Source organism: Gordionus sp. m RMFG-2023, chromosome 2 (assembly GCF_954871325.1).
Source record: "Gordionus sp. m RMFG-2023 chromosome 2, tfGorSpeb1-WG-v2, whole genome shotgun sequence".
Lineage (NCBI taxonomy): Eukaryota > Metazoa > Nematomorpha > Gordioida > Chordodea > Parachordodidae > Gordionus > Gordionus sp. m RMFG-2023.
Genome location: NC_088776.1, coordinates 9,319,313 through 9,329,940, shown reverse-complemented (window position 1 = coordinate 9,329,940; position 10,628 = coordinate 9,319,313). Strand labels below are relative to the sequence as shown.

At 26.0% G+C, this 10,628-nt stretch overlaps 3 long non-coding RNA genes across 3 annotated transcripts; all 3 read right to left on the bottom strand.

Annotated features, from left to right (window-relative positions):
• Positions 1 to 2,872: 2,872 nt before the first annotated feature.
• Positions 2,873 to 3,415, bottom strand: LOC135924596 (uncharacterized). Its single transcript, XR_010571333.1, has 2 exons — positions 3,206 to 3,415; positions 2,873 to 3,161 (listed from the first exon to the last, which is right to left on the bottom strand). It is a non-coding gene; the product is annotated as an uncharacterized LOC135924596 (long non-coding RNA).
• Positions 3,416 to 5,415: 2,000 nt separating this feature from the next.
• On the bottom strand, positions 5,416 to 7,889 carry LOC135923535 (uncharacterized). Its single transcript, XR_010571242.1, has 3 exons — positions 6,644 to 7,889; positions 5,886 to 5,992; positions 5,416 to 5,844 (listed from the first exon to the last, which is right to left on the bottom strand). It is a non-coding gene; the product is annotated as an uncharacterized LOC135923535 (long non-coding RNA).
• Positions 7,890 to 9,612: 1,723 nt separating this feature from the next.
• LOC135923402 (uncharacterized) lies at positions 9,613 to 10,252 on the bottom strand. Its single transcript, XR_010571207.1, has 2 exons — positions 9,912 to 10,252; positions 9,613 to 9,861 (listed from the first exon to the last, which is right to left on the bottom strand). It is a non-coding gene; the product is annotated as an uncharacterized LOC135923402 (long non-coding RNA).
• Between the last annotated feature and the right edge of the window lie 376 nt (positions 10,253 to 10,628).

Genomic DNA, 10,628 nt, shown 5'->3' with positions numbered 1-10,628 from the left:
AGGTGATGCACCTAAATGATTATTTATTAATATTGTATTTAATTAATTTCTTTATCTGCTTCTCTCCGATGAGAACTATATTAAAAATGAATTGAACATAATATTTTACCCGTTCTATTTATATTAAGGTATCCTTTATGACTATTAAAAAATCCTAAAAATAAAGCTTATTTATCCCATTCTTCATGTCTTTCTAGTTTTATCTCTAGCTCTAGTTTCGATAGAGATGTAATGTAAAATAAATTTATCGGAAAAAATAAAAGCTTTAAATTATCCTATAAATTCTGCTAATCTATTTTTTGATACTATAATCATGGTTTTTGTCATTCAAACAAAAAAATCCCCTCTTATTTCAAAATCGTATTTTGTATTTTTACATGAAACAACTATTCATCTCTCAAATTAAATTTCTAAACATGATTGAAGACCTGTATTCAGAAGAGAACACGCAATTTTTATTATTACCCTATTTTATTTTTATTATATTTTCTTTTAAGATTCCAATGTCAGAATTAAATTGTGTTTCATTAATTTGTTATGTTCAGATATACATTTTTAATTTCGGTCTTTTATTTACTTCTTAGATGCCTACAAAATATTCAGATATTCTTATTTTTAAAGAGAATGCTCGATGAAGAGGCCTATTATGGTGTAAGCAATTTTACAAAACAAGTTATTTGTGATATGATCTCGTTATATACACAATTACAGATATCAAACACAATTGATTTATAAAACGGCTGTTGATAGCCATATAGGAGAGATATATGATTCTTAAATGACATTAGCAAAAAAATTTGATATCGATTATGTGATTGCTAAAAATTCGTACGTGACTGGGTAGACTTTTCATAAAATTTTGGACAGAGTGGGCTTTATTGTTATTGCGCCGAATTTCATAAAAATTCATCTGCTCTTAGAGGAAAAATTTTTTAACAATTTTTTTACAACCCTATTTATTTGGTGACCAATAGTCAAGGGCTGTGGAACCACATAAGAATTTTACTAGTTAACTATGAAGCAAAGTTGGGCAGAAAATTACATATATAATTAATTCCATGATTACACGTCCTTAATTAGTAACTTCACTTTAAATAATAAAAAATGGAAGTTAGTAATATAAAATAATTGTATTTTATCAGTTATAACTCAAATTTATATTTATATTTACTATTTTTTTAATTAATTCAAAAAAAAACTCTTAATAAGTGCAATCATTCCTACATATTTTTATATTTAAAACTATTAATAATATTGCAATTATTCATCTATATTTTGGGCGGAAAATAATGAGTGATTCTGAATCCTTAACTTTTACCTTGAACCCTGACGATACCTCCGATAATTGCTCATCAAATTTAATCTTACATTCAGTAGAAGATAACTCTGAATTATCAAACATTTTTTTTGGAATAACTGATTAAGCCACACGCGCTGCTTGTGTGCTCTGTTATCAAATTGCAAAGGGCCACAATCCATTAAAAAAAAGGTGACCGAGATGAAGCCCCAGAAACTTTTTAATTACCCCCCCCCCCTTTTGAAAAAGCCTTGCTACATCTATGTGCTTAGTTTGTGAAGTATCGCTATATCTTTCGAAAAAAAGATATTGTTTTTAACCTTTTCATGGATAAATCATAAATATGTTTATATGAACTAGAGACCTTCATGGGCCGGGCTAGGGCCTAATTATAAATTTTCTAGCGGGCCTGGGCCGGGCTTGGGTTTGTTGGAAATTTTTGCAATAGGGCTTGGGCCGGGCTTGGGCCTAAGTTTTTAAATTCAAATTTAGCTTATTTTAAGGATATTTAATAGGATAAATTTAACAAATCATTCTGATTTTATTAGTGTTATTTATCAAATTTCCTATACACCTTGGGAGAGTATATATTTTTTAAATCGGAAATTGGTATAATTTTACTTAACTTAACACAACGGCCTGGGCACGAAACAGCGAAAAAAGAAACAGCGAAAATCAGGGAATATTCCCAAAAATGTTCCCAAAGATGGCCAAACTTCGAGGATTACTAGAGCTACCAGTAATTTATTCTTTATAAATCTTTTTAGCTATATAATATTTTTAGCTTCATCCTCATTATTGGATATGTCTTCATGGGAGGATGATACAATACTTCATAATGAGACGGATGCTGATGAGATTAATTTATATATGGATATTCAGCTAAATGAAGAGGATATCAACTATAATGACTGCATCCTAGATTGGTGGAAGAAGCATGAAAAAATCTTGCAAAAATTGGCAAGATTAGCCAAAAAAATTCATGCAATTCCAGCATCTAATGTTTCCAGTGAACGGAATTTCAGTACTATTGAAAGGGTTATTGAAGAAAGAAGAACAAATTTAAATAACGAAATTGTAGATGTTATATTATTTTTAAATTTGAATTTGAAAATATAAAATTAAAATTTTGTTTATATCATTTATTAATATTATATATATATATTATTACTAAATAAAATATTATATTTCTATTAGTATTACTTCAGCATAAGTTAAGTATACATAAAATAATTTTATGGGCTTGGGCCGGGCTTGGGAATTATTTGAAATATTAAAAACGGGCCGGGCCTGGGCTTAAAGTTTTTTTTTACGATGGGCCTGGGCCGGGCTTGGTCCTAAAATCTAGGCCCATGAAGGTCTCATATGAACAGTGTGATAGCAGATGTCTCATTCTAAATTTTGTAATATCTTATGAAATATTTTTTTTATTTTTACAAATAAAATTATAACGAAATTATATAAGATGTTTACTATATATCTTCATCATTTTCAATATAATATTTTAAATTGTGCAAAAATATGATTTTTAAGTCATAAATTTCTGTGGATGAAAGGGTTAAAGAAATTAAAATGTTCAAGAGAAAAAAATAGTATTTTTCACGTATAACATTTTTTAAAATACATAGTGTAATATTAAATATAATGAAAATATACATATATAATTGATAAATTATTATTGACATATAAATATAAATTTGCAAAGTCAAACAACGTCAAGTCTATCATCAAATAGGTTTATTTATTCAAGGGTTTATATAAAAATAATCAACGCATCTGCATGCTGTGCATCCTTTGTTATCTTTATATTCCTCGCGTGTGTAAGGGCAATGAAAGAGAAGGCAAGGATTAGAGCAATTCGAATCTATCGATAGATTTACAAGAGTCATTTATAAAATAATTACCTACCACGTACTTCATTCGTATCCTTAAGAGCTAAGCCATTTGAGTAATATAGAAAGAGAATGCTCAACAAAAATAATACGGTAAAATATAAAAATTTTGACATTTTTTAAAATAAATAAAAATCTAGATTAAAAATAAATACTTTAAAAAAATACAATTGTAAGCAATCATTTAAAAATTATATTTACCATAAAATTTAGAAATTTTGACATTTTATCAAAAAAATAAGTCTAGATATAAAATAAATACTTAGAAAAACAATTCCTTATAAATCATATTTAAAAATTAAGTATAATATATGGTTTTCCTTGATCGTTATCTAATTTATAAAATAAAAGCATAACCTAGCCAAAAATAATTTATATTGTGGCTATGCATGCATTACTAAACGACTCAAAATGATATGAAAAAAACAAATTAAAATTTTTAAAATAAATATTTATCGTAGTTTCTGAGAAACTTGCTTAAAAATAAGCATATCATGTTGCAATTCTCTTTGGAAAGTTGTCAGATCAGGCCAATTTCCCTCCTCTCTCTTGGAAATCCTCATCAAGCTACAACAATTAGAAACAGATATTATTTTTCTCTGAGCTTTATATAAGGCCGTGAGCACGGGAAAATATTGTTTGCAATAAAGATATTAAAGTTTTTGAGATAACCAATGATTTGAATTAAGGATCAGCTTTCTTTAGAGTAAACAAAAACTAGGGACCCATCAATGAAATCCCTACAATTTACTATTTTAAAAATTATTATCATTTTTCTATTTAATAAAAAAAATTATTTACTAGAACCCTCAGAAGAGAAAAAATTTATGATCGCAAACTGAAACCATTTTTTTTTAATACATACAAGATCCAGAAACCAAAACAGGCAACCATTTGTGGGGAATCTGTTCGGACATGTTTAAAATTTTGTGTTTAGATTGTTTATTTATTGTTTTTTTAAGTCTTTTCTATTGTTTTACCTGAACATGAAACCCTCTGAATCGGACAACCTGAATTCACTTCAAACCCCGTTTTTAGTCTAGATTTTAAACTTTGATTAATTAATTCTTTTACAATAATAAATTGTCTTCTTGGGATCAGCCAGCGGTATGGGTATTTATATTATCAGCTTTTATATCGGCACGTCTCAGCCAATGCCTTCCACTAGGTCGTTTGACACAGTATTGTTAGCTAACAATGACCGAATATATCCAAGGGATTCATTATAAGACTTAAGCATTATGACCGTGTTCTGGTTCAACTTATTTTTGATGTTTACTTATGCTTAGCCCAGATAACATTTGAACTAGGACATCCTATTTTAGTTTGTTTTAAGTGTTTGGCGTGTTATTTCTCGTTTTTAATCTTACATTTTAGTTATTTAGTGGCTTACAAAAACGACCCGATTAAAATTTTAACCAAAATAACATTATGTAAACCCGGAGATTTTGCTCATATATAGCAGAAAGATTCGGACCTCTACTTTCTAAATCTCTAGTCTTACATTAATTTGGCTAAAATCTTAATTGGGGCGTTTTTAAAAATCGAACCAAATCGCACAATTTAACACTTGGACACGCCTCATGTATTTCTTTTATATAGCTTTAGATGAATTAATACTTCTTTATTATCCCTTCCTCCTTTCGTGTTTTTAAGGCCCTTTTTTTAATATTATGATTTTTTATATTATCATCATCATTTTTACTTAATTAAATAATGGTATAAGAAATAATCTCCCCTTTTTTCTTTTTTTTAACTGAGTACCGCATTTTCGGAATCATGTTTGTATTTTCTGCTGATAATAAGCTTAAAATAAAGAATTTTAATAAAGATCTCAATAATATTTTTTTTTAGAAAAAATCCACAAGCGTTAAATTAAATAATTTTGATGGAAAATATAATTGTATTTAAAATGAATTTAGATAGTTTTTGATTAAAAAAAACTAATTTATCCCCATTTTTTTGTATTCTTGCAATGGCGCAATGGCTTATCTTTTTTACTTAAAACTCTCACGTTCTCTTTTTTTTCCACACAAAAGAATTTGTCAAAATAAATTGTACCAAAAAAGATATAACTAAATGGGTAAGTCTCCTGATAAAAGTTTTCAATATTTTCCCTCAGTGTCTCCAAACTTTTAAAATATATTATTCTAATAAAAATAATATTCGAAAATACCTGTCATTATAAACCTAAGAAGAATAGTGGATCAAGTGATAATTGTTTCTTGACCTTGATAAAACTTGCTAATTCTTTGTATGTTATTTATATATATATTAGAAAAATGATAAAATATTAAAAGGGATCTAACGAACATGACAACTATTTATATATACAAAGAGAAAAATATGAAATTGAAAAACTTATTAAGATCATTAATTTTTCAAATGATTTTAAAAGCGATATTTATTTTATTATAACAGTACAAATAATTGAAGTGGTTTTTTTTCGCCAAATTATTACAATGACGACGACTTGGATATCAATTTGCAAAATCAAACAACACATATTATAATAAGTAATATCTTTTTAAAATTAGATTCAATCAAAATAATCGATACATCTACAAGTTGTGCACCCTTTACTATCTATATTTACCACAAGTTCATTAGGGCAATTTAGTACGCTGCAACTGTTAAAGCATGGAGTGACTTGACCTAAGAATACATTTGCAGGCATCATTAATAAAAATAATTACCATTGTCATAATCCCTAGGCAATCCATTTGAGAATAGTAGAGGGATTAACAGTAAAAACATTACGATATATTTTGGAAAAATTGACATTTTTATTCCTAAAAAATTCCTTAAAATAATTATTATAAAACAAATGTGGTTTTAAGTGAACTGATTTGGTAAAATGAAATTATTATATTGTTATAGAGAAGGAAGCTTTACATCATTTTTATATATATATAAACATATACGTAATATATGAATTAAAATTAACAATCTAAAAGTGATTTCAAATTTTACAATATGGAATACCGAAATTTCTGGATCATTAAATCTTATAAATAAAATTAAACTTTAATTAGATTTTTCCCAAATTTAAATTTTATAACGTTATCAGGCTTATAAAGATAATACTATTTTAAATAATATTTTCCGACTTGAATCTTATATTTATGCATTGTAAATATATAAAATAAATGGAAGTATAACGCCACCCTTATACGCCCTCAGACTTTAAAGAATAAATGTGTATGTGGTTTGGATATATCTTTCAAAAGAGGAGTGGGACAAAGCAATGGAAAGAAGGGAGAGGCTTATTTATTTTTTTAATTAACATTTTAAAATATGATATTTATGAATTTAAAAGCTAAATATGATATTAAAATAAAATTGATTAAACAAATAAATCAGCAATTCTTATTATTTTAAAAATAATGAGCAAATAGGCATTGGGCGGAGTGGAGGATTTTTTTAAAAAATTATAATCTATCTGGGTATGCACCTGGCTCTGTGAATTGATGTTCGAGCTGTAGTTTCCTACTATTTCATAAAATCTAATCATGATTGGGTTCGTAGAGGACGTTGAGGCTTAATGCATTCATATGTTTTGCATCCATGACAATATTCTATGCAATAACCTATTGATAAAGTTATATAGAGGCAACCCTCTGCAACATCGGTAATGTACTAATCCATTTGAATAATATAGAGAGATAGAAAATATAGCATGTTTTAGCGAGAAATTATAGTATATATTTTGGAAAAGGAAGTAAGCGAACAAGTTCTTTATTTATTGTTATGCATGTATTTAAAAATATGTAACGATAAGGAAAACATTTATTCGCCTACATAATAGATGTAGATTTCATTCATGACATAACATGGTAATTTTTTTCGGATTATATATTTTAGCAATTTGAGCATATACAAGTTCAAAAGAATTTTTTTTAGCAAGACCAAATAATCGAAAAAGTAAAAATTAAAACCTTCATTTAAATTTTAACTTTTTTTCAATTTATACTATGTTTTCGGGTTTAAGTAACAAAATATATTTTATAAAATTGGCAGAGTAAACTTAAACTAATAAAGTGGCTAATAAAAATACGTTTGACATTATCAAGAGCGCCCATAGATTTTTTATTTAGAGGGAGCATTATATATTTTAAAATCATAAGGCTATCAAGAAAAAATTGTTTATTGATGGAAAACTTTAGGGCTATTAACTATTTACACTAGTATCATACATATCAAACCGTTAGGCCATTTTAGTAAATCAAATAAAATAGTAGCTTCATCTATAAAATGATTAATTTGGTAACGTTTTAAATGTATTTAAAATAATTTTATCCTATTAACTGGATCAGGTCAAGATGTGTTTCATCATTAAAATGAGCTTTAGGTGCTAAAATTAGAGTGGTCATTTGCATATTTTTTTCAGAAGATGGAATATGCCTATTTGGGCATGACTTATTAAAATATCCTTTATATACACAAACTAAAACTAAGTAAAATTATAAGACAAGTAGGTTATGAAATTATAATAAACTTACTAAGATTCACTTTCATGAATTAGTTGTAAAAGATTTAGAAGAATGTTTTTTGTTGACTTCGTTACAATATTAATTTTCGCACATTATATGTTCCTCTTGGGAACTTATTTCAATATATATATTATGTGTAATTTTTAGTATTTAAATAATGATAAATTTTTTTAAATTGTGAATTAAATAAAATAAGTAGCAATTATATTTACATTACAACAATATAATACAGATTCTAACGTAGTACATTAATATATATAAAAATATGTAGGTTTTTTTCAAATTGTATTCGATATGAAAAAATTACCTGATTAGGTTAAAGTTAATATAATAAAATATTAATTTAACATATGATTTATGCATATGTTGTTCAAGGTAATATGCTATTTTTTGCATTTAAATCATTATTTGGGCAAGTATATAATAAAATACTTATTTAACATATGATTTATGCATATGTTGTTCCCGGTAATATGCTATTTTTTGCATTTAAATCATTATTTGCGCAAGTTTTTAAACTAATTTAAATGTACTACATCATGTTTGGAATGTCTACCCTATAAATTTCAGGCAATTTTGCCATGTAGGAGAGACTGAGGCTAGTTGAACCGATTTTTACAAAGTCGGCTACAACTCCTAATTTTTAAGATATTATAAAGAACAATATATGAATCGATACCTATAACTCTACTCTATCAAGGTGGCTTATAAATATTTCTAAAAATTTTTGAAATATTATTTTTTTGTAAAAGTTGAAAATTTTACTCAACAAGCCCCAACAGCGGGGGTTAGACATTCCTAAATTAGTTTTATTGAATTGTAATGCTTTTTATTTATTAATAATGATACGTATAGAATCATTTTATTATTTTATTGTTCAAAATTTTATAATACCTTTAAATTGTGCTATATAAATAAATTTAGTTAATTTAATATACATTTTGAACATATAAAAACAAGGATCTTAAGGAAAGATAGGATTTCTTCGCATATTCCCTAGATACCCATCATACACATCCATGAAATTTTCTCCAAGTTTTTAAAATATTTTCCATATTAACTGCCATAATTGATGTATATATGGTTTTAGCTAGCCCGGCTAGCTCTAAATTGACTAATCATGATTGAAATAATATCTAAGCAAAATAAATATTCTTAAAACTTTCTCAAATTATAAAAGAGGGTTAAAACTTTGTTGACATCAAAATTTTGTTTTCATAAAAAAATTTAAAAAATTAATTATTTCAAAAGATTTTTTACCTATAGATGCGTAGTAATTAAAGCTATATTAGGATAAAATTTAAACATTCTAGTCTATTTAATTTTAAAATGAGATTAAGTAGTTGCCAGGCCCATAAGTTTACCTAACCCCAGTCTCCCCTACTTTTGAACTTAACATAATTTACATTAGTTCCTCCATAGATTTTCCATACAAATTATAAGCGATTCATAGATTAATGGCAAAATTATATACAATTCATAAGATAAGATAGTATTCTAAACATGCCAGAATGAATTTCTGGTAATATCAGATTTTTAAATTTTAAAAAACGCACTCAAAAAAATGATTTAATGTAAATTAACATTAAGATATATAAAAATAACATATACATATAATATATAGATTAAAATTAATAACAATCGAAGAAATAGTTTAAATTTTACAATATTGAATAATATCACACCGTTTCACTGACTCCAGAAATCTTCTAATTAAAATTAGATTAAATTTCTTAAATTTAAAAAAGTTGCTATTAAATAACTTTAACAGGCTTATAAAGATGATTCATTTTTCAGATACCTGTAGAGTACCCATATACTCGGCCTGGCCTGTTTTTAAAAAAATATAGCATAGGCGGATGGGGAATTTTTTTTCAAAATACTAGCATTATATTCTTATTTTTGCCAGGTTTAGAAGTTCTGCATAATAAAAATTTTTAAACATTACTTTATTAATTAAAGCAATATCAATAACGATAACATAATATATTACACAATAAATTAATATATAAAAGTTGTATAATTTTAATATATATTACCCAAGATTAATAAAAATTTTGAATATATTTTTGTTAAATAAGATCTTTGATGCACTGGCATGTTGGGCATCTATTACTATCCAACACATTTCCATTAGGACAATATATCATGCAATATGGCCGGCATTCAAAGGGCCGACCTATTGATAAAGTTATATATAGGCATTACTGATTAAAATACTTTTATTACCCCTTGTAATATAGGTATGCGCTAATCCACTTGAATAATATAGAAATAGAGCGGTGAGATAAAATACTATAGTAAATTTTAGCAATTTCGACATTTTTTTTTAAAAAAAGGAGTAAATTTTGGTATAAAAGAAATAATTTAACTTAGGAAAATAAATTATAGTAAATAATATTTTAGAAAAGCAGGCTTTATTTTAAAAACGAACAGGATGTTTTTATTTATTGTTTTGCATGTAGCCTTGGAAAATATGTAACGATAAGAGGAAACATTTGTTGGCCAACCAACTTAATTAAATGTATATTTAAATCATATGACATATTTATAGAATTAAAATAGGAAACATAAAGTTTAGAAAAAGTAGTAAAATAATTAAAGCTTTCATTTAAATGTAAACTTTTTTTCCAATTTTTAAAAGTTTTGGGGGTTTATGGTACAAAATATAATATATAAAAATGGCAAAGAAAACCTATATACTTAATAAAATGACTAAGTATAAATTAAAATCAATTTAGTATTTATTTAAAAAATGATGAACGTTTTTTTTAATATTTTTTCTTAACATTATCAAGAGCACTCTTAGTATCTTATAAGAGATACCCAATTGACTATTTTAGTAAATCAAACAAAATACTATATAAAATAAGAAATTTAGTATAGCTTTTTAAAATATATTTGTAACATTTCTATGTTACTAAAGATAATTGCATCATATTTAAC